Below are 21,543 nucleotides of genomic sequence, written 5' to 3'. Positions count from 1 at the left end.
AATTAACGCGAATGTTAATTAACGCCCATTTTTTAATCGCCCTCCATTATTTTCCAGGAACGGATAAGAAGACAAATATCTCTTTCTTTCTTCTCTCTCCTTCTCTCTTTCTCTCTCTCCTGAAAATTTCTTCCGTAACTTTTTAATCGGATATATCGAAATTTAATTTAATTTCATCCCGGTGATTTTTCATGATAATATTTGATCATCTTCCGAGGGATAGTTTCGCAGGTTGGTATAGGATCATCATCGTTTCAGAGTTTGACATTTACAATGGTATGTATAAATTATTAATCTTTATTTTCTAATTTATTCGGAATAATAGTGCATGATTTTATCAGGGAGAAACAGTTTGGAGAAGATTAGGAGATGTTTAAATGTTTTCTATTTCAATTTTCAGTTGATAAATTATTTTAAAATTAATCATTCATGGAAACGGATACAATCATACGTGGTAATATTATATTATAAGTTTTAATCGTTAGACAAATTATATAATAATTCCATTCTATCCCATCAAATTTTGTCGAAAGTTATTCTTTTCTTCTGAAGAGACGGTCGATCGAAATACGTATAGCTCTGTTAAAAGCGATCGATCTCGAAAAGTGTCATCGATGAATGCGAGTCATCCTCGCTTGGCGTTTGGGGAATAGAGTCACGCGTGTCGCAAGGATTGCTCGCTTCTTCGGACACCGTGTAAGAAAAATGAATCGTTAATTACACGCGCGTCGTAGATAGCTTACGTAAAAATGGCGAAAACACAACGTTGGAGCAGAATTTGCGTAACATGATTGATGAGGGGATTGTCCCCCTAATTAACAGCCTCCACAAGTCGATTTCCTTCGCTCGGTTTCTATTATAAACGATCTCCCTCGTAGATCGATCTTTCCTGATTCGTCGTTAGATATACAGATAACCGTATATACATATATATACATCTGAGGGAAAAATGAAATTTTAAATATAGGAAAACTAATCGTTTCGGCCTCTTAGCTTCGTATCTTGTACATCTATCTCTGAATATATCTGCATAAAGAATTTTTTCGCGGAATCAACAATTCGAGGAATAGAATTCATCTTTTCATTCGTGTTTTTTTTTTTTTTTGCATGTAATTATAAAAATTAAGTCTGTTAATGCGTAGTCTCTAGTTTGATTGTGAACGAAACGTGGAGATGTTATTAAAATTTTCTTTAAAATTCATGATACGCGATTATTAGAACGAGTGGAATCGGGGATACGATGTTTCCACGATAAAGATTGTTTCCACAGTCATTTTCGATAATACGCTCACGTTCCACGGCCACGATGTTAAATTGGGTATCATTTCTGGATATTTTTCTTCCATTACGATGCGCAAAGAATCGTCACAGTTATACCTGATAATTGCCGAAAGTTTGCCTGCTCTCGTTCGTACTGGACATTATACGATACAAACATACAAACATAAATCACCATGATTCAAAGATACTCTCTCGTTGAAGTAACAAGGGGAAAGTTTTTGCGTTCCATTTTGTTTTTCTCTGAAAAAGTTCCCGGATAATTTCGAATGTTTCTCCAAGTTTCTCAGTACCGAGAATTCATACGCTTGTCGCAATGGAAACATATTGCTCGTAAGCCAGCAATAACGATTTACCAAAAAAGTTTTAACGATTTTAAAATATCTTTATGCACATACAGAAGTTACACCTTCAAAATCTGAATAAATATTAATTATTTGTCTTTCAAGAAAAAGTAAATAAATAAATAAAAATGTGAAGCACGGAATTCGAATGTTACTTCATAAAAAAAAAAAAAGTTCTGAATCCGACAATCCCCAAATTGCTGGAAATCGTGACCACGGGGATATTTACTTGTGGATCGTGCGTAAATTTGAAGGAAAATCGGCTCGTGGAACAAGGATGCTCGCATCCATGGGCCAGGAAACGTCCCCGTGGTGGCTCGTCAAACAGGGACACGTCAGCAGTGCACACCGGGCGGGTCCCCTTTTTCGGTCCTGTGGGACGAACATGGAGGAAAGATCGATGGAAACGATAAGGAGAACGTTTTTGATCGGCCGCCACATCGTGTTAAGAGATGATCACGATGATCGGACACGTTAATTATACGATTCCCTCGTTCGAACCGGTCGAGCATGGCGACAGAAGCTTTGTTAGGGGCGATTTGTCGTGATTCGAAGTAATCTCATAGTTGGGCCACAAAGTTAAGATATTCCGCGTGGCGTTTTAATCAAAATCGTCTAACACGATTTTTCACTTCTTTATACGAAGATACCAGATAGATAATCGTTTAATTCGATAAAGAAACGGTTTTAAAACCGCTATAATTTCGAAGATGGTTAGAAGCGTTGAATCTTTCTTTTTAAAATCCTTTTCCACTCGTTCCAATATGATTTCCGGTTTCCGAGATATCGCTATATAAACGAAATACAATCTTGATTAAAATTAGGAAAACTTTGTAACTTGGAAGATATTATTTTTTTACTGTCAACGAGCGAACGATCATTGGATCCTTGTTGCATTGCTCACTGACCTATCCCAAACTCCAGACAACTGATAGATCCCTGATAGTACGCATTTCCAGAAAAAAAATGCGGGTCCATTCATAATTTCTACACTGTCTTAACCATCATGGACACTTTGATTCTTTGTTGCCTCAATTCATATATGACTTCCTGAATCGTTACGTTTCTTTTCACGTTCCTTTTGTTTTTATCATATGAAAATTCAAAGTTTCATTTATGAGTTTACATGAATGGGACAGATCTTTTATCGCGATACAAATAGAAAAATCTTATCAAAATATCACCACGCCAAACTATTTCTTCCCTGTTAATACTATGAAAAAAAAAAAAAAAAAAGAACCGTACATCTCATCCTTCGCAATAATCATTCTCAATTTCTCTCAGCACAGGCTGACATCTAATCCAGATCGTCTGTTCTGGCGCGAATCCATGACTCACGATCGGCAAACGGGAAGGCGAACCAGCCTAGTGCAATACTTTCCGCACCGATTTCTCTTCCCTCTTCTTCTCGCCTTCCATATTCCTTTCTTTTCTTTTTTCCTTTTTCTTTTCTTCTTTTCCTCTCCTCCTTCGACTCCTCCTCCCACCACGCGTGGACTTCCTCTCCCGTCCGGTCGTCCGCTTTTCATTATCACCCCAACACGGGATCGCCCTCCTCCTCCTCTCTCTCTCCCTTTGAGTGAGACATAACCACCCGAGAAACGGGCCGGGGCACCTAACAAGACGTACAAAATAAATTGAGAGACGCGAGATTAATGAAACGGCCGTAGGCGGCGGCGAGCTCGAAAGGAACGTGGATAAAAAACGAAACGAGAGAGAGAGAGAGAGAGAGAGGAGGGTAGAGACGAAGGTAGGAGAGGATGAGAATAATCGAAGAGAGAAGGGTAGAATCTCGTCCGCGGAATTATTGCGTTTGGTCGGGACGTCCAACGATCATCCAACGAATCTCTTGAATGGTTAGTTCTAATTTACTAGTTTTTAATTAATCCTCGACTTATCGGGGCTTCAAATCCTTGCTCTTTAATTCTTATTTATTTTTTTTTTGTTTTTCTTTCGAACGTTTTATGACCGAAAAAATGAAGAGAAATTGGGGAGAGAAAAGTTTTCGAGATCGCGAATAAATGATCGGGGGTTGTTTCTTCTACGAATGAGTAATCGTGTAAAAGATGGAGAAATGCCGCGGTAATTTTGTAAATAGCAGAGTGAATTCTTCGTGTGCTTAGACTTGAAACTTGAAACGCAATAGTGTTTGTAATTTATGATGATCAGTCAGGTATAGATAGGTTTGTTATTAATTGGCATTTGATTATCGTTGTTGATTATCAAGGATCGGTGATTTTGATCTTCGTTCAACGTGTTCTTACCTGGTTTCGGGTTCTAGATCTTTATCGCTCTTCAAAAACCCACCCATCTCTTCACGCTTACCTTTTCTTTTTTTCCTTCATGAAACGGGAGGAATAATTGAATATTAATCGTTCACTTCGTGTGTCAGAGAAGTTAAGCGAATCAAGTTAAATCGGTTCGACAATTATCGAACAACCCGATTCAAGCACCTTGAATCATCGCCAAACGACCAAATTCTTTTCAATCGAACCTAAACGTCCTCCTCAAATCTTTCTTCTCTCGCCTTCCAATTCCAATCGTCTAAATTTCCTCCCAATCCCCCCTCTCCCTCCATCAAAACGCAAAAAAAAATCATTCATATTCATCGGTGATTGTTTCGCGTGTAGCGCGATACGTTTTTTTCTTTTTCCCTTTTTTTTTTTCCATTGCAAAAAGCAATTCCGCTCTTCAATGAACGATCCGCCGTTTCCCAACGGCCAAATGGAAAAACCGAAACACGCGAGCAGCGGCGGAAACCCAATCTACGGGGCCGTCAGAGCACGGCTGGAGAGCTCGTTAAAAAATCATCACCGAATTAAATCGAGTCGCCTTTCCACCATGTAAACAACCACCACCTTTCCCCAAGCAATATAGATTTTCGTGTAGGGCGACGGGGAGGGGGAAGAGGGGAGAGAGAGAGGAGGGAGGGCGACTTTCGGTGGCAGGCCGAACCCTCGATAATAGATGGCACCCCTGGGTACCGCAAATGAACCACGAAATGCTGCCGGTGCGCAGGACCAACCTGTCATAGGCCCTTTGCCGAGACGGTCCACCATCTGTCCAATGTGCGGATGCAACGATGCACTTGGAGAGATAAGCTGGGATACGGACAGAGAGAGAGAAAGAGAGAGAGAGAGAGAGAGAACGGGGTAACACGTCCGGGACGTGTTTAATGTCGTTTCGAGCGATCGTTTATGATAGACGAGGCGATGAAGGGTGAATCGTTCGTGGTTGACCGATTAGAAACACGCCAAATGGTGGACGATCGACAAATGTCGTTGTTTTGGCTTTGCTGCGCTTCTTCTTTTTTTTTTTTTTTTTAATAGAATAGAGGACGGTTTGGAGGAGAGATTGAACGTGAATGATTCGTTTGGAAATATATTTTTTGATCTTGATCTTTTATATGGTTAAACATTATATTTATTTATCGTTGCTGCGTGCAACGCAAACGCGTAACGTAACGAGGACTGTTGAACACTGTGCAAATATTATGAATGAATATCTCTGCCTTGAAAATTACTAGACATATACATTATTAAAATTGTTAGAATATTACGCGGGACGATTCGATATATATATATGTATCTCTTTCGAGGATCAAATTAGAAAAGGAAAAAATTTCAATATACGGGAAATATACTTTTGAAATAAATTTTCCAATCGGCCAATTGACAAATTCTGTAATCTTTCATCGTAACCTCCGGTCTTTTCATTAACGCGCATTATCGAGGCGAGCATCGATCGTGACATAAAACGGTGGCTTCGCGTTATAAGGGATCGACGATTGTTAAAGCGCCAAATGGCGATGGCGTGTATGCGGGCTCGCGGATAATCGAGCGTGAAATTTGAAAATTTTCATTATTGCCGTATGCGAGCGTTTCGGTCGGGTGAGCGCGGAATGGAATTTCGAATCTTGCGTAATGCGTCTCTGAAGAGTGGTTAATGCGTGTGCACGCGTGTCACGTTTGTACACGCCGACGATTGCCACGATCGATCGGTTATTTAACGATGCCGCGTTATTGGCTCCTGAAGCTGTTAACGCGCGCGAAGAATAATTCTTCACGCTAAACGATCTCGACGTTCAATTACCGCCAATGTAACGAAGTGGACGAAGCCTCTAACGATGATGAGATATCCGAGAAAATTGATATTTAAATTATATTTAAGAATTTTTTTATTTTATCTTTTTTTTTCTTCTTCGTCTTCTTCTTCTTCTTTTCTTTTCCCACCTCCTTCCCTCGCCCCTCCCTCACCTCCTCCCTTTCTTCCCTCCCTCTCCCCCCTCTGTCGAATTATTTCGCGTCTTAAATTATACTCAAATATAATCGAATTGAAGAAATTTTGGTTTCTTTAACTAGAAATTTGCCGGTCGAATGAGCAACTAGTATCTTTTCTTGTATAAATGGATTGCAAAATATTCATCATTTCTTATTCCACGATGTTATGGAAAGATTATATTTGGATTGTACGTATATTTTATTGTACCTGTTTGTACGTTTAATTGTAGATATTCGTTCGAGAATCTTGTTCTTCTTATCTTAATCTTCTTAACAATCGTCAAAATTTCAATTTTCGTTGTTCGGCAAATAACAAAAATACGTGGCCACACAACGTACGCAAAAATTAAATAACAACGAAATTGGATTTCGTTAAACATCGCAGTTACGCTTTAAAAACCGCTCTCCTTTTTTTAACAGAAAAATAATGGCGTCCAATTACATCACTGTCCGAAATTAAGTCTCCCTTATAATTTCGCGGCTGTGCTTATCCTTTTTTTTTTTTTTTTTGTTTAAACAAACAATTCATCAGGGTGGTGCGCGACGCGAAATTTTGCCGCTTTTAAAAATAATTGCAAAAAACGGAGGGAGGTTGGATCGTGGCCGTTTTCGGTGCCATTATGTCACGGCCCGCATAATTAACGACGGCCTCTTTCTCGCAATTTTCTGCACGCCCGATTACACGCCCGTGCCCCCGGGCTAATTACAATTTTCGCCGGGTAATTTAAATTATTTCAACGTGGACGTCTAACACGCGTGTTTTGGAACCATTGAAAAAGCATTCGTTGGACCGTGCCGGCCAAAAATCCGCATCGTAAATCCTCGGACGCGGTGCCAATCAACTTGATGGAGAATCGCTGTTTTTTGTTTATTCGTTGTCCCGAAACAGTACATTGTTGGCACGAATGCGCGCCTCTCCCTCCTCCTCCCTCCCCACCCTCGAACAAACCGCCCCAACCCGCACGATCCGTGGATATACAGTGGGTACAAAAAGTATTTGGCCACAAGTATTGTCTCGGCGTTTACGGCTAGGAAAGAGACGTGGGTGTAGATCTTGACGAGAATGACGGATTGAATGACGTTTTCGATTTTGGTTATAATACAATTTCATTCGATTGTATAATAGTTGTGGGATAGATAAAGGATTTTTAAAATAGGATTACGCAGGTAACAGATTGATATTGATGCATCTGAATGGTAAATTTATTGAATTAAAATTTGAGAGAGAGTTAATGAATAAATGCCTTTTGACTTTTTCCTTTTGACTCTTATCCTTTGTCTATTTCAGAAGCGATTTAATTTTATATACTGGATAAAACGAAATAGTAGAATTTTAGAGGAACAATTTTTATAAGAGGAATCGATAAATTGGCGGGTTCTCAATCCCTCGAAGATTAATTAGATTCTTCGTATCTTTGCAGAAGAATTTGATACAATTTGACGGAAATAAATTGTAAAATTTAACAAAAATTTATTTTTCATTGGAAGATAAGAGTATCTGCGAATACTTTTTGTAGCCACTGTATCCGAGAGAAGGGGGTAACACCTTCCCCCTTTTCCATCGTTAGCTAGCGTTAAATTAGAACTGTCATGGCCGACCAAAGTGGAACAGGGACGGGGGAAGAGAGAGAGAGAGGGAGAGAGAAAGAGAGAAAGAGGAAGGAAGGAAGGTAGGACGGAAGAAAGGAAGAGAAAACGTGCTTTTCGAATATTTAAACCTAACCTAGGGAAAACGTTCAAGTGGCTCGTTTCCAAACGAAGTTTCCTCGTTAAAGGATTTTTCGAGCTCCCTTTCGACAACCTCGACCCCTCTAAGACGTTCGAAAGTCGACGAACTTTGGAGACGCGACGGGCAATTGGAACTTGTACGGTGAACTTTTCGATGAAAGATTCATCTGCCCACGCGAAACGATAGTTTTAATGCTGAAAAGTTTTCTCACGCTCGTTCTTCTCGATAATTAAACACAGTTTTGTTTTAAAAGAGTTGGGGAAGAAAAATTTCATTAGATTAATCATTAATGGTTCGTTTCAAGTATAGTTTTTACATTAAGAATTAACAAAGTGTGTTTTATCGCGATCCGTGATAAGAAATGAATAAATTTGTAAGTATATAGAATATACTTACAAATAGTTGATGATTGTGGCGCTAGTGTCGCCCGACTGGTCGCCATAACGTTAACAATCATTCATCGGGATTCAAAGATCCGAGGGAATCATTGGTAAAAATTTTACTACATCGTAATTTCCCACGAATATTAATTTTCAAAGCATTAATTATTCCTACATTTTCAACAAATCTATATCGTTTCGAGGTTTCTCTCATCTGAAACCTCTTCAAACTTCCATTTTCGATTTTCAAAATCCTAATTATTCCTTATAATCAAAAACCTCTCCAAGAGAATCTAATCTAAAATTCATCTTTTCGTCAATTTCAGCAATCATAGGAGGAAAAAACCTTTCGAATTCGACCCTCCCTCCTCAAGATCCACAAAAAAGGTCCCGAAAAAGGAGGGAGGGAGGAGGGGAGGGGGACAGCTAGCCTCGAACAGCGCGACGTTCGAGGTTTTCGAAAATTCCGATAAAATATCGGCGCGTCATCGATACTCGATGGCCGAGAACACGGGGGAGGGGGAGCAGATACGGGCCGCTGATGCATTTTCGTCATAAATAACGAGCGGGCCGCGGCGAATAAATAAATGCCGGTGCGTGATCACCGTAACTCACAATTATGGCGGGCCGGTTTTCACGGCGCCGATATGCAACCGTGCACAATACACGCCGTTCGCCCGTCACTTTTAATTTCGCGGCCGGCCCGTTTGACACGTTTTGATTTGCGATTTATGACCGCGTTCGATATCCCTCGGGAGACCGATCCCTTTCTCCCTCCGCCACCGCCTCCCCCAACCCGCCCCCGCCGATGATTTGTGCCTCTTTCTCTGTGTGTCTTCTGTGTGTCTTCCGTGTGTGTGTGTATGTATGTTTTTTTTTGAATTATAGATACTTTTATCACTATCCAGGTGGTCACCTGTGCTGTCCGTGAAATATACGTATATATGTGCGTGTATCGGATGAATAATAATTCGTGGCTTTTTAAGACTGGTTGGAAAGTGGTTGGTGTATATTTCTTGAAAAATGAATTTTGTCGAAATGGGACTGGATTTAGCGTAGTGAAATTCGGGGAGGAATTGAAGGCGTGCTTTGGTTGGATTGAAGAAAGAAAGGGAAGATTTATTTTAAACGTTGCGGTGGATTGTTTTAGTGGAAGAACTTATCAATTCTTGTCGATTAATATTTTTTGCATTTTTCAAGATATTGTTGCGATAAAATCTACGAAAAATTTACGAAGAGGAATATACTTAAATCTAGATAAAGAAGAAATAGTTTTACAGAATTTTTAATATTGAGTAAGTGAACCATTTGAATCAATCTTACATAAACGGATCAAATTTATATATTATATATATAAATGGTGATTAATGTTAATAATTTTCTATATTATTAGAGAAAGTATATTTTTACATGGATTCACATTACATTAACTTCAAGAAATCATACACTATCGTGCTATCATTTCGTCGCTTTTGTATTAAAAAAAAGGAAAAATTATGAACTGCCTCTATCAATTTATTTTCCTTAATCCTAAGAAATCTGATTCTAGAAAATCTCAATAACAACCCTTTAAAATCACGCTTTGGGTCGATAATAAACAGCGATAAAGCGAATACAGCCACCAACAGGCGGAATTTCGCCAGAACTCCATACCAGCCCCTCGTTAAAAATACTTCATTTCACTTCGGTACATTCTTTCGCAGTTTCGCAGTTTTCACGGGCCAATTTCTGCCTCCCCTGGTTTTCGTTTCTCGCGTTTACTCTTTTACGGTACACGGTTAACTGCGACTTTATAACAGGGACGATTATAGTGGAAAGCTAATTTCCAACTAGCCGAGATCTCCAACTCCTTCCACTCTCTCTCTCTCTCTCCCTCTCTCTCCCTCCCTCTCTCTGTATCCATCCCTATTCCGCAGCTAACTTCGTTAATGTATAATCCGGGGTGGCTCCCCGGGGCTGCGTTGGCCGTGATATAAAATCAGTAAGCTTTAGTAAATTTCGTTTAAACAATCCAGTAAACAATTTTCCGCCGCTCTGCACGGCAAAGTAACGGCACCCTGGTGGCACCTGTACGCCTGCAACACTTTCTACCCCCTGGCATTTACCCCTATCGTCGACCTCTCCACCACCACCACCCTCCTTTCGCACTTCGACGTTCTTCGTTCGCGGAGGAACCTTCATCTCGTCGGAGAAACGTGTCGTTGTCCGTCATCCTGGGATTAATCTAAGAGTTAAGCGTTCGCCGTAAGTTTTTAAGCGTGACTTTTTCTTATTTGGAGGAGGAATAACCTTGGACGATTTATGAAATATTCGTATTTATTCGTTTGGAAAGGTTGGTTGGTGTTCGATGATGGGACGAAGTGGGAATATTGGAAATATTTTGGGTTGGTGAAGTAGTAGCCGAGTAATAGGGTACTTGAAATTTGAATTTTTTGGAAGATTTATGAAACTGGTACGTCTGATTAATCTGGTAATTAAAGAGGATGGGGAGTTAATGTTCGTGGATGAGATAATGTATTGGAAATATTGTAACAGATGAAGCAGTACTTAAAAAATAGTATTTGAGATATGAACGTTTCATGAAAATTTAGGAAGCTAGTGTTTTGAATAATTTAACACAATTGAAGTTTGTATTGTGTAGATGGTGGATTGGAAAAATAGAAATTTGTGGGTGAAACAATTTTGAGTAAATAGTATTTGAAGTATTAATACTTTTGGGAGATTTACGAAGATTTATTGTTTGTAGAGGAAACAGTGTATCGAAAATATTAAAATTAATGTGGGTAAATTAATTGTGGACAATGGTGATTTGAAGTGACGAATAATGTGTGTTTTTATTTGCATTTCTTTTGCAATTCTTTCACAACATTACAAATATATGTAAATATATGCATGTGAAAGAAAAAAGGTGGTTAAATAAATATTTTAAAATACGAAACGTACATAATAAAATTTAAAAGATAATTCTTTCATTAAGAATAAAAGATACAAACTATCATTAAAGAAGAACGTGAAGAAGAAAGACATTCTACAATAAAGACGTGGCCATTCTTCCATTCTTCGACACGAGTCCAGCATTTTTCTTGAAACGTTTGCAATACGTGCCACGTTCTTCCAATCAACTATAATTTTTCCACTCTTCAACAAGAATTTCTTCTTCATCTTTTTGAAACTTAGGTAGAATTTGAAGAGAAACTGACCAAAATATCGTAACCGATCAATGTATCGTAAAAGTTACATACTAGAATTTTTCTATCCTCTTTGAAACTTTGAAACAAAATTACGAAATAATTCTCACACACTTCCATATACCTAAATTCTTTTAATTAGGAAAAATTACAAATTCGAGATATTATCTTTTCTACTATATTAAAATAAAACATCTACGAAAAAGATTAATCGAAAGAGATTCTAAGAAGATTCTTGATTGGATTAGAAAATTTTTCTGTCCCCTCTACAAATAATAAATTCGAAACTCTGGTACACAAATTGAAAAGATCCAGGGTCTATAGAATCCGTACGAACGTTTGACCATTTCAAAGATACAAAGAGAGAGAGAGAGAGAGAGAGAGAGATAAAAAGAGAGAAAGAGAAATAGAAAGAGGCCCATCTTGAACGAGCAGGAAGCTCGGCGAATATTTATGGGGGTTCCATATGCCGAATCGCCACTGAAAACGGACCGATCGACCCATCTGGTCGAAGTGGCGATCGTAATGTCCCGCCGGTTATCACCTATAATTTGAGGTAATATATTACCTGGTAATTCGTTGCTTATTGGTGTAAGATGCAATTATGAGCGTAACAGGCGCATCCCTCGAAACCACGTTTCACGTTCGCCACATGTTTCGTGGATCATCCTCGATCGCCAATTTTTGATTTCGATCTCGCCGATGCCTAAATCATTTAACGACGCCACCGTGCCCGCCTGAATAACTTAATCCGCCAGGTGAACGTTCAGGGTATCCTTTTGTTCGACGTTTTTATGTAGAATAATAGTTTCATTATATCGTGATTAATACGCTCTCTCTGGATAAATTTGTTACGATCAGAAGAAAGAAATTTAAAAGAAATTTAAATTATTAGTTATTATTCGCACAGTTTTTATCAAACTTCTTTCTTGAAAATCTTTTAGCGTTTTATATGTGCGTCTCATCCTCTGGATAATTAATTTAAGTTTCATACATCGAATGGCACGTGTTATGGGAATGACTTTTACATAAATCGACTAAAGATGTCTCCCCTCGTTCTCGTTCTTCTTAAGAAATTCGAAAGGAGACAATTAGCTTTGGGGTTAAATACCAACCCCCTTTTGGCCGGCGTCGAGATAGATTAGACTCGTAATAAAGTGCTGGGGGTGTAGTCACGTTGGAAACGGTCCACGAGGGAGCCACTAAGGCACCGCTCGTTGGAAACTGGTCTGAAACAGATTTAAACTCGTTTCCTCGGGGCTGCCGCGAAACTTTCTCGCGTTTTAATTAGCCGGGCGGAAGCCGTGGCCAGGATCCGGCTCTTTCCTCTCAGCTTTCGAGGAAATTTTAAATAATCTACCCTCCTCTTCGATTTACCACTTCGAGATCCCAAGGCCAACGGGGAAAATAACGAAATGAAACTCTAATCGGATTTCGCGACAAGTGTTTCCTTTCCTCTTTTTCTTTTTTTTTTTTTTCCTTTTTTTTTCTAAATTAAAAATGAAACGATGAGGATATTTATGAGATACAAATATTCACTTGCGTTACTCTTTCGAATAAGTAATAAGTGAAATTTAAAGTATAAATATTTCTCGTTGAAGAATTTTTTTAAGAAAAAAAATTAGCGATATTTAATTTTATTGATTATCGTATTTTATTAGGTTTATGAGATTCATTTGCAAGAAAGCAATTTTCAATTCCAATTTTTTTCAATCATATTACTGTAATATAAATTGTACAAGTACAACATAGTTCAACACGTACATTTTAAACTGTATAAAAATCCACACCTTAATTATAATATTTACAATTTGAGAAAAAGATCAAAAATCTTGATGGAGCCGTCACAACAATAAGATCCTAATGAATAAGAAGGGATGGAAGAGAGGATAAGAAGAAATTCGTTCAGTCAGCGGTATGGAGGTAATTCGTGAGGAGAAATTACTTAACTCTCGGATGATACATAAATTAAGTCAAGAATCGTAAAGGGGTCCGTGGCACAGTCGCAGCCAGTTAGCGTGAGGGTGCCCCAGGGGGCAGTACACCCCTGCCACTGTCCTTTCCCGCCTCTCTCTCTCTCTTCCTCCAACCATCTCTCTTCTTCCATCCCTCTCTCTCTTTTTTGCTCGTCTCTCTCTCTCTCTCTCTCTCTCTCCCCCTCTTCTCAACCCTTTACGATGCTACGCCACTGTCTAATAGAATTACCCTCGTAGCTGAAGTTAGCCGAGGCCGAGATTGAAATTGCCATAGCATTTTTAAAATCTCGTTAATTAAGGCGCGCCGTGGCCAACCGAGTTTCCTTTGGCCTTCCACCGTGTATGGATTAATACCAACCACGTTTCCTTCGTTTCTCCCCCTTCCTCCCTCTCCCCGCTCCCTGCCGGATGCGGAGGATCGTCTCGTTCACGCGCGGTCTGATTAACACGATACCTGTAATTGTATTATCTTCTTCGTGGCGCGAATTTTTAGATTGCCCTCGATCGTGACCAAGGGGGGAATAGGTTCCAGATTATTTTCTACCTCGCTCTTTTCTTTTCCTTTCCCTCTAATGTTCTTGAATGAACGAAGAAAATGGGGAGAAGGATATTAAGGATATTCTTTTTTTTGAATCGAGAGAGAGAGAAACGAAGAATTTTCTGAAAACGGAGGTTTTTAATTTTAACTAATTTTACCTTCTTTCCAAAGGAATTATAATACATATATCATTAGCAACGAACTCTCCAACAGACTCCATTATCTCTTAAATAAAAATTTCCAAAATTTAATTACTAATCTGGAAGAAAAATTTTCTTCGAAATTCAAATTAAAAAAACCGAAAGGCAACGATAATCCCCCGTATGCATAAGAATTCTCTCAAATGCGGTGTCCCGCATCACGCGAGAAGAACGTCCTCCTGTCAAAGAAGTCCACCCCCGTCCACGTCCTCTCCGTCCCACGTCCACAATCCGCAATCTCGTTACCGGGTTTCAACCCGAGCCTCCGAGGTTCCATCATCGCTCGTGGTCGCGAAATTACCACGATTTCACGCGTTTCACGTGCGCCACCCGTCGTCCGTCTTCCCCTCTTCCCGAAGGCGAGACGAGGGGCGGAGGGAGAGGGTGGAAGAAGGGCCGCGCCAGTCCATTAAACCTTAAGTCCCGTGTGAAGCGATGCGTCATTCAGATACACGGAGGATCTTGGTAATAATAACTCGAACACCATCCCCTCCCCTCTCGGATGGGGTTGCACGCCCGTATCTATCGCGGATTACGAAATATGTTCCCTAATCCGCGAGCGCACGCCCACTGGCCGACGTAGGTTTGGATAGTCCCACGGGAATCGGGGGATTATTGTCCGCGATAAGCTAATTTTTTTTTCTCCTCTCCTCCCTCCCTCTCTCTCCCTCTCTCTGTTCTCGGGGCTCGTTCGAGGGGCCTGCGGCAAAATTGGAAAACGACGCCTCGGTGCGCGGTAATAACGATGGTAATGAGACGCGGCCGAGATACGGGAGCGGGAGCCAATTGAATGGTGTTTGGAAGAAGAGCGTGTGCGTTTTTTTGTTTTTCTTTTTTGTATTTTGCCGTTGAAATTTACAGAGTGGGATAATCGTTGAGGAACTGTTTGCAGTGTGATAGATGTGTAACTGGTGTTATACGCACGATTGTGTAAGGAGAAATTAATTTATCGTTTAGGAGATAATATTTTAGCGTTAATTGTTCTTCTTGGCAAAGAAGAATTTTAGATATCTCGTAGGAGTGAACAACAACTATCGTGGAAATATTAAATAAAGGGAATAGGGAACGGATAATCGACGGCATAATCGCCGTCACGATTCTTCCTCGACGAAACTTTCCACGAAAAGGGAAGGAACCCGACAAAATCCTTGATTTCCATCCAACCGAGGCGAAAAATGGCGACGATCGGCCCCGGACGCTCTAACTCCTTATTTATTCCCGTCTAAAATCTCATTCCCGGTGAAATATTCGCTCTATACCCAACGGTACGTGCATTCGCCGTATGATTTTTCATTAAAGTGTCTCTCGTAGCTGAGATATGGCCGGCACATTGAATGTACCTACTCCCATGAGCGAGTGAGACGGCCGTATGGGAAATTTCGTTGGATAAAATGCGACCAAGGGATGAGAAATATATATATATATATATAGAGAGAGAGAGAGAAAGAGAGAGAGAGAGAGAGAGAGAGAGAGAGAGCGTGTAGCTGCGTTTTGCGCAATATTGCGCCGGTGATCTACGGCCGGCCACGGTGTTCCCACGAGTGCGATAAAGATGGTGGCATGCAAAGTTATGCAGCGCAAAGAGAAATGGCCGAATTGCTCTCCGCTTTCCTTGCAAAATTCGTTTCGCCATTACCGGCCTCCCTCTGCTCTGTTTCGAGTTTCAATGCTTTCGGGGATAGACGGTGGATGGATTCCAATATTTTTCAACCTTTACCATCGATGCTTGAATTATCGTTAAACTTGATATTATTCCGCGAAATATATTAATTCCTGAAAATTGTTCTAACGAAGGATCAAACGAAAGACGATAAGAATTTCGTGGAGGATGAAGAAATAAAATTTTGAGCTTCGTGAGAATTTAATTCAATTGGTAATTGAAATGGAATACGAAAGAATACTACGATGTTAAGAGAAAAATACGATAAGAAGAATTTCTGCAGGATAACTTAAAATTAACGAATCGATATCTTTTTCGAAAATGAAATTACATTTACTTTTCATAAAATAATCGAGAGGGTCGATCAACGGCCGGTTGTTTCGTTAAGTATTTCTGCTCGTAACTGCGCTCGTGGACGTGAGAAATGAGAGGCGAGCGTGGCTAAGCGGATATCGAGTTCTCGCTTCTGCCTCGTGGCTGGGTCGTCCTGATCAAACACATTAGTCTTGACTTCCGGTCGAGCGTGCCAGTCAATCGTGGGCCACCACGATGACAGCCCATTGTCGGGAGGCGCGGCTCGCGACGAAGCCACGTTTGCCGAGGAAATGGGAAAGTCGAGTGGCTCTCTCGACCCTCTATTGTGAACCGAATAGAGCCTATCTTTCGATATTTCCTGTGTTAAGAAGGAGGAATGACGAGGGAATGACGATTGCTTATGACGAGGAATTGCTTATCGAGGGACTCGATTTCGATCGAAAGGTGACAAAATGAGATAGAATAGATGAGCACGTAGCAAGTGTTATAAAAAAATATCAAATATATTTTACACTTTAAATTTTAGATATTCTCCGAATTACACTCTGATTATAAATATAAAGATTCTATAATTATTATAGAATAATCCTTTGTTACCCCTAATTAATATCGAGAAACAACGCCTGTTGTATGAATCTCATTCCTCGATAACGAATCAATAAACGAGATACGATATCTTCTCGCGCAATTGTGACAATAAATTATCGAGAGTGGCTCAATAAAAAAGAAAGGAAAGGAAAAAAAAAGAGAGTATAAGATTCATCCGTCCTCCCGGCACGACTCGACGAAAAGGATCGGGATGGTGGGCGTATGAGAGGCAATTTAAAAGGCTAATTCCCGGGACGGAAGCCCGTGGGATCCTCCTCCGACCTCCCTTTGTCGCCCTTCTTCCCTTGCTCGGAGGAAAACTCGCCACGGCCGCGCCAGACGACACGGGGTGGCATCCAGCTCAAAAGTAAACCAATTTCGTGGCTTGTTTAAAGCCGAAGCCGGATAGGACGTCGGCGAGGCCACGGTCCCCCGAGTTATTTCGCGTAGGTAACGCGCCGTGAAATTACGATGATACGCGAATCAATGGACTTGCAGGGCCCCCGCTTCTCTTCCTGCCCTTTTCGCACGCGTGAGAATAGCTGGGAATTTCGATGATCGATCTGGTGTACGATATATCGGGGAGACGCTGACACGGCTCAACGATCTGCCAGGATATTCCGCCATTTTAAAAGATATTCCTCTATTTCTCTCTCTTTTTTACGTTTATACAAGTGCACGCTAAGAATCGATTGATGAAGAATATTAGAAATTTTTCTTTTTAATTATTCAAACAATTCTCACAATTCTTCAGAATGGATAGAAATCCATTGGAAAATAAAAATATATTTCTCAGTCGGTATCCATATTCGATGGAATAACTTTCGACTTTTCGACTCTCGAGAAACATCCCTTAACAAGATCGAGAACGTCGCGCATCCTTGAAACAGTGGACCGTATAAAATTGTCTTTAACGCGTATGCACTTGTCCATATGGTCCCGGTGCCTTGTACGCGATAACAGGAAAGGGGACCCGTTATTCTCGTGGTCCCGGAGTGTCAGAAGAGGAGGGTGGAGACGCCCTGTTATGGCACCCATGGGAATTCGGCCGCGGGCTACGCAACGAATCCGACCCCGACTCTTCTCCCCTGTATGTAGATACACGTATTACAGGATTTTCAGCCTGATTCTCTCCACGTGGACACTCTCCTTTGTCTCCTACCCTATACACTGCTGTAATCTTTTTGTCCCTCTATCTTCTTCAACATCTATACCGTCCAGTCTGATTCTTTCATCTTTCCATGTCCACCTTAACATCAACGTCTATCACAATCACCCTGTTACAATCTTTTTGCCTATCTATTTCATCTCTCTATCCATTCCAATGTAGTATGCACTCATAATTGTTCCATTCTCTCCATTGATTTTCTTCCATATTAGGAATTCGTCTTATGTTCCATCTCAGTACTCGTCAGTTTTCTTATAATATTTTCTCTGTCCATGTTTATTTCTTGCCCTCGATCGACCAACCCTCTTACGTGCTACTATAATTTTTTTGCCTGTCTGTCTATTTTTTTCTATCTCTTCCAATGTCCACGTTGTGTCGATGCGATTCTTTTCCCTCGATTTTCTCCCACTCAGAACGCGTTTACTTGGGGAGGAGGGAGGGAGGGAGGGGTCGAAGTCCTGGAAAGATCGCGAGGATAACAGATCCTCTTGGGAGAGGCTCGACCGAAGGATGGGTCGGCCACCGATCCCGCACAAAAGCCAGAGAATTTGCCAACCTGGCGAAAATATGTTTGGGACAGCAGCTCTCCGTCCACCTCGATTCTCGAGCACAATGTTGGCGGGGGTGGAATCGTCATGGAATCTACTTTACGAGTCTTTAGATTGAACCATTTTCCAATGGCTGAGCTGACCTCGCTCCGGGGATGATTTCTTCCTTCTTCTTCTTTTCTTTTTTTTCTTTTTTTCTTTTTTTTTGGAAAAGAAAAGAAAGAGTAAGATTTGTGAGAAGTTTTGGGAGTTTTGCAATCCTTTTCTTCCAACTATGATGTCGCGGGATCCAGATCAAATTCGTACCTGTTATTCGTAAGTTTTCGTAATTTCTTCTAGGAATTGTTGAATTGTCTTCTTTCTCTAAGGATCTTTTATAAATAAATGAACGAAGAAAACGTTCTCTTATGAAGAGAAGGGATTTCCAAAAGCGCATTCGGAAGTGGCATCTTCAAAATTGAAGTTACCGAAGAAACTCTAGTGAAGATAATTCTACAACAATTAAAAAAGGTTTTGATTAATCCTAATTATCCTCGATAGGATCGATTGTAACACAATTAATAGAACGTGGTTTCTCTGTAACGAATATTTAGAAGAAAGAAAGACGAAGGGAAACGAAAAAAGAGAAAAGAAAAGGGAATCGGGACGATTCTTTCTGATTTCGAGGAGTAGAGAGGGTGAGAAGACACGAAAAGCGATATCGCGTATACGCATCCCTCGAGGGGTGCGATGGTTATTTTTATTTATGAGGAAACCACCATGAAAAGGGACCCACGGTCGGGCGACAAACCCCGTGGCAATCTGTTGGGATTTCCACAAGTTGAATTCGCTTGGTCGGCATGCTCGGGGCGTGTCAAAACTTAACGATAATCGTGTTTCCTTTTTCTCCGTTGGCCAAACTCGTAGAAATGGGATCGTGTCGAAAACGATATAACGGCTTCGATTTGCAAATTCTATCGCTTCGTTAACTTTCATTGGCCGATCGTTTACCTCGAAGTTTGATCGAGAATTGAAATTTAATTACAATTGATAAGAAAATGATATAAGATTCTTTCAAAGTGTCAAAAGTGGATTCAACTATGGATTCTTCGTTATCAAAAATATTTTTTCCACGGAATGTAATTATTTTCATTTGACTTTAGCCAATTATAAATGATTTGTTTCAATAATTGATTAATTATCGTATCAACTTTGAAAGAGATCTTTAATTCAGATTTATAATCACAATTACGATATAATATTTTTATTTTTTATTCGAATATCTCGAAAATTCGATCAGAGAATTATCATCATGCACAATTAATTATCCATGGATCGATTTAATGATAAATTCTCTAATATATTCTTGTTAAATTTTCCCGACGACTCTAGGGATGTTTATAGGGAATTCTTCAGGAATTCTAAGAATATGAAATAATATGAATTAATATTTGATTCTCTTCTTCATCTCTTTTAATTTTACAGAGGTTATTTATTAAGTATATACTGAAATTACTTTGGAAATTGTAAATATGGAACTTTTTGGAGCAAGTCTTTTTTTATAATCTAACTATAGTTATAAATTAATACCTTCTAAATTTAAAATGTATCTAACAAATTTATAGTTATTATTCAAGGGTCGGCAACATTTTATAGCACATATAATCTGATAGAGATTTCCGCTTCTTCACCTCATCGATCGATCCCATCTTCTTTCGAGCCGATCCTCTTCGTTTGGGAATATCGCCATCGAGTTAAGATTCGCGTTTTCACCGATACTATCGATATGAAATATTCGCGGAAACTCTGACGAGAATTCTTGCGCGTCCCCTCGCGATCGCGTGTCCGTAATTGGCTTCTCGCCAATTCCTCTCCCCGAAGCTTGGAAACCGGTAAGTGAGTAGAATATTTCCTCAAAACCGAGCAAACTGTTCTCTGGCAGACATATCTCACGACGCCTTACGTCTTTATTCGCGGGAATCATTATGCGCCATGTTTTGCACGCGGAAGAAGCGGATAATTTAATGCATTGCGTATCACCCATCCCACGATCTGTCAGGAATGGATGGAAATATTCTTCTCATATTCTAGAACGAAGAATATCGTCCTCGTTTACGTTTCAATTCTTATATCAAAATTAAGAAGCGACAAATCAATCAAAGAAGATCATATAAATTTTCTTAAGCCTGAATTCGAATCGAGTTGCAAATTACGAGCGAATCAATAGTCATCATCATGATCAGAATCTCCGGGAATTATCGATCGAAAAATCATCTTGGAAGGAACATGTGGCCCAACGCCGACGTTGTCCTTCGTGTTTCGATGGGGTTGCAGACTCAGGCCCATTCGGACAGGAGAGTCACCTCGTAAGTAACCTCGAGTAAATCAGTACCCAAGGTGGCTGTAAATCTGTCCCCCTGGAGCGCAGAGATCGCGGCCGGCCGGTCGGACACGGGATGGAGCAGGGATGGAGCAACCCCCTGCGCGTTGTAAGGGATCATAACGGGTGGCGGACAAATGTTATGGTATGGCTTATAAGTGAATGCCACCCTCTAATCGGAAAATACGAGCTCGATTGTCGAGCGAGGGTGGAAATATTCCTCGTCCTTTTCGCCCTTACGCAGCAACCCCCTCGACGCTTTCTGCTTTTTTAAGCTCGTCTCTCCTTTCCTCTTTCTCTATACTCTTCTCCTTCCCCCCCCTTTTTTTTTATTTTTCTAAACGATACGCGTGACCCAACCGCACTCCGAAACCGCGCTCCTTTTATGGCCGAATTTGTAACTTTAAATTGGCGGTCTTGTGCCACCACCACCACCACCACCAACGATCCAAGAGGTTTCCGCACCGTGAAATTTCGTGGGTTTTTTTTTTACGGGCTGATTTACTGGATCGTGGCGAAGGGGCAGACACAGAGTGACTTTCGAACGCGATTTTTCGTGGATTTATGGCCCCCGAGTCTTGACGACCTCGGGGTTTATTAATACGAATATATCGTCGTCGAGATGGTTCTTTTTATTATTTCATATTTCTTTTTTTGTACTTTTTCTTTTTTTTTTTAGTCAATCGAATCTATTTAGAATCTATTTAGAAGAAACCGATTAATATTATTCTTTATCTTTATACAACTCAATTTGTTCTTCGTGGCTAATTTAGTTTTATCAATGTGAGACTAAGACAAAAATTCTTCTTCTTTTTTTAAACTTGCACAAAGATAATAAATCTAAATCTATGATGTAATAGGTATTAGGAAATTAGAAAAAAAAAGGGAAAGGAATCATATTTCAAAAATGGACAATTTAATATCACGAAGTTCGATAAGGATAATCCATCCACGATATAACGTTTTTCACCCCACACCGTGACGAAATCGGC

The 21,543-nt window shown here is 40.2% G+C and overlaps 1 protein-coding gene across 2 annotated transcripts in view; it reads left to right on the top strand.

Moving 5' to 3' along the window:
- LOC108003135 (uncharacterized) overlaps positions 1 to 21,543 on the top strand; it is a 188,929-nt gene that overhangs the window by 77,995 nt on the left and 89,391 nt on the right. For both annotated transcript variants that reach the window (XM_062084221.1, XM_062084218.1), the window contains exon 3: positions 58 to 11,755. The gene's annotated coding sequence lies outside the window, so the exon portion shown is untranslated. The remainder of the gene's footprint in view (positions 1 to 57; positions 11,756 to 21,543) is intronic.

This window comes from Apis cerana, linkage group LG14 (assembly GCF_029169275.1).
Source record: "Apis cerana isolate GH-2021 linkage group LG14, AcerK_1.0, whole genome shotgun sequence".
Taxonomy (NCBI): domain Eukaryota; kingdom Metazoa; phylum Arthropoda; class Insecta; order Hymenoptera; family Apidae; genus Apis; species Apis cerana.
The sequence above is the reverse complement of the archived record's forward strand: the minus strand, read 5'-3'. Positions and strand labels throughout refer to the sequence as shown.